The sequence below is a fragment of the Furipterus horrens genome, unplaced genomic scaffold (genome assembly GCF_987537825.1).
Source record: "Furipterus horrens unplaced genomic scaffold, mFurHor1.1.pri manual_scaffold_1, whole genome shotgun sequence".
In the NCBI taxonomy this organism is placed as follows: domain Eukaryota; kingdom Metazoa; phylum Chordata; class Mammalia; order Chiroptera; family Furipteridae; genus Furipterus; species Furipterus horrens.
The window spans coordinates 14,468,943-14,476,172 of NW_028327171.1; the positions used below are offsets into that span (position 1 = coordinate 14,468,943).

At 33.9% G+C, this 7,230-nt stretch overlaps 1 pseudogene; it reads left to right on the forward strand.

Annotated features, from left to right (window-relative positions):
• Positions 1 to 6,926: 6,926 nt before the first annotated feature.
• On the forward strand, positions 6,927 to 7,023 carry LOC150020706 (U2 spliceosomal RNA; annotated as a pseudogene).
• Positions 7,024 to 7,230: the final 207 nt, after the last annotated feature.

Here is a 7,230-nt window from a genome sequence, read left to right on the forward strand (position 1 = left end):
TGGCAAAATATTTTTAAAAAGTAATAATAAAAGTGAAAATTATGTACTGATTGAAAATTTGCTACAAAAGAAAAATTATTAAAATTAAAACTTGAAAGAAATCAAAGTAAATTCTTCTTATGGCATAATAAGAACCAAACTTCTCATCTGAAATAGCTAAACAACATAAATATATTTAAAAAGGGTTTATAAAACATTAGATAAACAGACAAGAAAATCCAGTGATCTCTAAGAGTAAGAGAAAACATTATTTGAGCCCTAAAATGGTCCCAGCTTAATGTTCAGAGAGTTTCTGGTCTGAGTTGAGGCCACTGAGATGGCAATCCAGGGAAGCCAACGTGGCTCGTCGAGGAGTAGGAGAAGGAAGAGCCGCCCAGAGAGAGGCCGTGAGATCTGCGAATTCTTCACCGCACAGTGTAGATTTGAGTACAGATTAGAGCACATGTATGAGAAGCCTATCTCCATGCCACAACACATACAGAGCCTATGGGAAACCTCATGATTTGTGGACTTTGGATAGAGTAATAAGAAGGAACTCAGTCGTGAAAAGTCAGGCAGAGGTTGAACATTATATTAACAGAGCTTAAAAATAAGACCCAAACTGATTAAAAATGATTTTAACTAACTTAACGGCATACAAAAAAGATCCTCAAGGATACCTAGGAGTGCTCATATTCAGCACCCAACAACATAAATTTACATTATCTGGTATCCAATCAAGTTACCAGCATTCTAAGAATCAGAGAAATACAACTCATAGCTAAGAAAAATATACAATTAACCAAAAACTGACCAACAAATGATATAAGTAATAAAATACTTTCAAAATAAAACAAAAACGTCCTTTCATCCAAATTAGATCAACATCATTGAAAACCAAAACAAAATAAAACATAAAACTGTCAACTTATATTTATTTGCCTTGTCAACCTATATTTCAAAAGAAAAATTAAATAAAGACAACATATAAAAGTTTAAAACTTTATAACCACAGATCAGCACTACAAAAATTTTACGAGAGAGTCCTTTAAACGGAAATATCACCAGATAAAAATCTGGATCTACATGTAGGATAAAGAGTACTATGAATGGTAACTATGTAATATAAATATAAATATGAATATAAATGCTCTCACTTATTGTACTTCACAATGTTTAACATAAAAATATTTTGTGGAGTCTATTGATATATAATAAAAATATTACAGTTTTTTTTTTTTTTTAGGGAGAAGTGGAAGTATACTGTTGTAAAAGACATATTATGACAACCTAAAAAATGGATACTATAAACCTTAAAGCAATCATGGAAATAATACAAAGAGCTGAAATATACTAGAAAAAGAGGTAAAATGGATGCATAAATAAAATAATTAAGCCTGCAAATGGTCAACAGAATGATTGCTCTCCAAATGTGTCCACATCCTAACTCTCACCACCAGTGAATACGTTTCATTACACGCGAAAATAAACACTGCAGACATGATAAGTTGAGAATTTTTAAATGAGGAAAGTATCTTGTTTTATCCAGGTGGACCCAAGGTAATCACAAGAGTTCTTAAAATGAGAGACAGAAGCCTCAATGCAGACATAAGGGGGAGGAGAAACTGGGCTATTATTTTTCCCCAAGTCACATCTACAAAAATGTCTGTCTCCCTCTTGTAGAAGTGCTGTAACTGTTAAATAAAATAAAGTGTGTAGCAGTTAAGAACTGAACACATGCACAATCTGGTCAATCACTACACGCTTCATTTAGCCATAACCATTCCACCTGATATTTATTTGCATGAAATATGAAAATATTTTTCCTTGAGCAATACATTTTACCACTAGATGGGAGTATACACTTTAATCTTTATTCAAATGGCATTCAATATTAAACTATAATTTTAATTTATCCATTTTACTTTTGATGAATCAAATAAATCAAATTGTTTTCAATTGTAGTTTTATTTGATTTCTTGACCCTCAATATGTTATGACATAATTTTTTAAATGTTCACTGGAGACTATTAATGATGTCTCAGCTAAATACACTTAGAATGGTTATTGTCATTCAGGTTTGCTAGTATTAAAAGAATGTAGATGCCACTCCCTGAGTTTCTTAATTTCTTGAGATGTCTAAACAAATTTTATTGATAGAGATTGAAAAATTCCACTATGTACCAATTATTTTGATACTTAAGTTATACCCATACCTCAAAGCCTTACCATTGTACACAATATGTGAAAGCAAGATCTAATCATATCCAACTTTCTCCAGGAACATGTACCATATTAAAATTTGAGATGTGTTGTACACACTCCTTCAGGATGTGTAAACATTCACAAAGGGGCTCACCAAAAATGACGGAACACTATTTCACACAAAGTAAAGGGTCCCTCCATCTCAATCACATTTCTGAGTATTATCTTATTAGAGAAGAGGTGCTTCATCCCTGATGCTCCTAAGAAACTGTTGATGATATACATCTTCCACAATGTTAAAACAAAAACTCAACATCTTTTAGGCCTTTTGGGTTCTGGAAACTACATGTTTCTTATTTACACATTTTATTAAGCACATTTATGTTGATTCATGCACTCTTATTGTCCTACTTTGAATGGGGTCTTCTCCAGCAAAGACTCTAGAATGGATGAAAATTGTAATACAGCATGCACTACTATTAGTGTTACCCAGAGACTTCTTCACTGTAGAGTTTATAACAACCTCCTTTCATCTATTTTAGAGTTTCTTGAACCCCACAATGACCACAGCTGTCCATGGATTTCTAATACAAGAAACTGTATTTTTTTGGATCTGTGATACCAGAGTGCATGTAAAACAATACTCTAAGGAACTGATGATTATAGAGAGTCTGGCAAATCTCAAGATCTTCACAGTGAGTCAGCAAACCAGAGACCTAAGAGAGCCAATGATTTAGTTCCAATAGGAGTCCAAGAGCCAGAGAACAGGAAGAGGTGATGATATAGTTTTGGTCTAGAGGTCAGGGAGGTCAAGACCCAGAAGAAACAGTTTTAGTTTGAGTTAGAAAGCAGGAGGAAAAGCCAATGTTCTGGTTTGAAAGTCATCAGGCTGGAAGGATTCTCCTTATTTGGGAAAAATTCATCCTTTTTGTTATTTTCAGACCTTCAAGTGATTGGATGAAGCCCACCTACACTAGGGAGGGCAATATTCTTTACTCAGTCTATAGATTTAAATGTTAATTTGATCTACCAACACCCTCTTAGAAACATCCAAAATGACCTTTGACCAAATATCTCAGAACCGTATGGTTCAGGCAAGTTGACACATAAAATTAAGCATCATGACCATGGTATTCAATGGAATTTTTATTTCTTTAATAGCTTTATATTGCAAGTTTTATAGATCATCATGATGACTTACTTTAACAATTTTTATTACAATTTTAAAAATTCACAGCACATTTTAGTTCAGTCAGACATGGAGATGAGTTGTAAGAGTCTGACTCTTTTGTTTTATTGTTAACAATTTTCATGCCCCATCACTCCTCCTTTGTCTTCTACCTCATATCTTGACAAGGCCAATAATACTACTTAGCTCCCTACTTTGGTGCCAGTGTAAAGTTCAAACCATGCAAACTCCATCCCCAATGCATAAAACCCCTCAACATGGCCATAACCGTAAGCAATATAAAAAGCAGGCTAACAATCTCTGCATGTTTTCTCAAGCCATTTTCAGACCTATTTAGTAGCCTGCCATCCTCTCCCCAGAATCCTCATTATGTGAGAAATAAGACTTTTCATACCAGTTTGATGCATGTGTGGCATCATCAGTTTCAATGTCTGAACTAATTTTGGGGGCACAGTTATTCTTCTTTCACAGGTTGATCACAAAATCTCTCTTGCTTCAATGTCCCTGTAATATCGCAAAACACTTCTTTTTAACCTAGCAATCCATCCTTTGCATCAATTGCTTGAGGTATGACCTTATAAAACTGACATGACTATGCTATATGTACCTGAAATCTGTAATACTCAGAGACAAGATTACCTAAAAAGTAAAATAAATATGAAGCATATCTAATAACATATATTTGAGACATATCAGAAAAGGAATTCTGTATGTTGCTTATGTATATAACATTTATGCAATCAGTAAATCAAACTCACACAATCTTCTTGCTGGAAATTGTGTGCCATTGTGTGATAATCTAATTATGATTAGTATTTTCCTTATTCCACCTTTCTACCATATTATTAGGCTGTATCAAGAAAAAATAAAACATACAATGGAGCTTTTAAAATGGTATATGTAATAGTTATATTTAAAGATTAAACTGCAAAATGGCTCCAGATTAGACCCTTAATTTATAAAATAATATAAAATTATAGAGCAGTCTTGTTGTTCACATTATCAAGTTAAAATGTGTTCCACTGTAGACTTCTTATTTTCCTCTTTAATAAGTGCAGACTATATAGGTCAGGTCATCAAGCAAAATCTCCACAGCGGGATATACAAATTTGAAAACTTTCAAAAGGCAATGTTTTTATTCACTGTAATTATGCAATTAATTCTACTGGCATTTATAGGCTGCATGCAGTGAGATTAAAAAGAAATAAAGAAAAGCAGTCAAGTCAAAAATTTCAATTTTACTTTAAAGGTCACTGAATTATATGACCTACCTTAGAAATATTTAACTTGAAATAAAGAAGTCAGGAAACAAATGAGTTGAGCAACTCCAGTTGTGAAATCTGTAATTAGAACATAAACTCACTGAGTTTTTAAAGAACTCACTGGTATGTTTTAATAAATGATCTCTCTGTAAGTGCCTTGAATTAAAGCCTTTTTTTTGCCTGCAATCATTTTATTTTATATATATCTTTTATATTCATATTTAGTTTTTTTATGAAAAAAAGTTAAATTAAATAAATTTTTTTCTTCTTGTATAACAAGAAAATATTTTATTAAAATGTAAATAGGCATATGCAAGCTTAATAAAATGATCTTGGAGAATACATTTATCTATTAAAAATCCTCAATATTTACTAACACTTATTTATTAACTTTATGTACAAATTTCAGATAATATTAATTTTTGTCCTCGTTAATGATTACTGCCTGGATGGAAGAAATAATGGAATATTAAAAAATAATCTTTTATATATAAAATAATTCAAAAGACAACATATACAGGTTTTGAATATCATACTGAAATAGTCATTATGTGCAACGTGTTTTGTAGAAAGGAGAATATATTTTCTTTGAAAGTACTAATAGGACACATAGAAACCATACATTCGTTACATATTAGGCCTACTGAAGCCCTGGCTGGTTTGGCTCAGTGGATTGAGCGTCGGTCTGCGAGCTAAGTGTCGCTGGTTCGATCTTCCAGTCAGGGCACATCAGAGAAGGAAAACTCTGACTCCAAAAAACCTCTGCTGCCTTGCGGCATACCTCTTCAGGGGAAAGGCTAAGGGAGTAAACCCCGACAGGAAATCCGGAGCCGGAGTCCCTAAGGCGGTTTGACGTTGTAGTCAACACCGGCAACTCCTGCGGCGCACCTGAAGCCAAGCTGTATTGACTCCGTCTTTCCCTTGGACCCTTCAGCTGCGAAGAGAGGGGGGGTCTGCTGAATGGGCAACAGCAGACCCTCCAAATCACCCTGCCCAGGCTCTGTAGCTTCAGCTTCACTGGAGAGGACACTCCAGCGTCATCGCAAGATGTCGATTCAACACGGGAGGAGACAGATACCGTGTCACTCCCGAGTCGGACTGCACAGCCATTCTCGGCGGTGCAGATAGACTCTTAAGAAGCTACACCATCGTCTCTCGAGACGGACGGCTGCCGACGACGGAGGCCTACTGAAATTCTGAACAACTTCTGAAAAATGAAAAAACATACAACATATAATAAAACAACGAAAGAAAAGCAAGGTGTTCGGAAAAACAAACTTCCTTTAAGTAATACTACTTATTTTAAGTGATAATTACAAATTAGCCTATATTTTTAAAATGTAGGTTATAACGACGATTACTATGTCATAGACTGATATTGGTCTCCTTATATTGATTCTAAAAGAATTTATAATGAAAGTTTTGGATGAACCCCTGATCAATAACTGAAGACTGTATTTGTAATTCTCTATTCCAGCTACATATGGAATTACACCTAAACTTTGACCCATCAAAAGAAGGTAGAAGTGATGTGTACAACTGCTGGGTTCTGCCATTCAAGGAGAGAAAACATGACCGCTAAATTTCTCGTTCTCCTCCCAGCTGATTGCCGTGGGCATGTGGTGGTGAGAACATCCGCAACCCCGGGACCCTCTGCCAAATACGGCAGGGCAACAACAGAGAAAGAGCCTGGGGCCGTGACTTGTAAGCTCTATTTCCAGCACGGGAAGTAACGTCAATTAATATGGAAGAGAAAGCAAATTTCCGTATCATTTACTTTGTGTTACTAAAATACATAAAATACCCAAAGCACTACATTTTTGTTTCTTTTTAAAAGTTCCTTAACTCATATCCCAGCTAGGAGATCTTCAATTTTTCTTTTTTACAACTCCTGAGAAATGTTTTTCTATTTGCAACACTGACTTGTTGCTGATAAGAAGAAGGGATAGAATGCATTAAGATAACCAATGAAGTTTATTTCTTGCCAAATGATTACATAAACCAAAAAAAAAATGACAATCAATTTTTTAACTTTTTAAACATTCATTATTTACAAAATTATTTAACTAGAAAATAAAAGAATAAGAACATAATTGAAGACTTAGGAGGATTCTTTCAAACATACTATCACAAAGCAGTTAAATACTGAGGTATAAGAATAGACTAACAACAACTCATAAACTGTAGTAACAGATCTGATAACATATGAAAATTTACTGATGACATTAGAACAATTGACAACATACGAAAAACATTCAGAATAAAATTTTTAATAAACAAGATTTTTTAAAATCACTTCTCAGCTTTTTGGCTAAGATTAAGTGTAGTATCTGTTCTTATCAGTTTAATAAACGATTTTTTTAAAAAGGAAAATAACAAGGAATTGACAAAATGTTTAAAAATACATAAACCCACAGATCACAAAGTGCAAGTCAAATGTTCGATTTTTCTAATTACAAAACAATATAAGCTTACGCATTGAATGAATACCATCCAAGCTACAAGTTTTCTAACACCCTATTAGAGAGCACCCAGGAGGGGAATTTATGTAAGTCACAGCTTTTTAGTGTAGTTCATAGCCACTCAGATTGATAA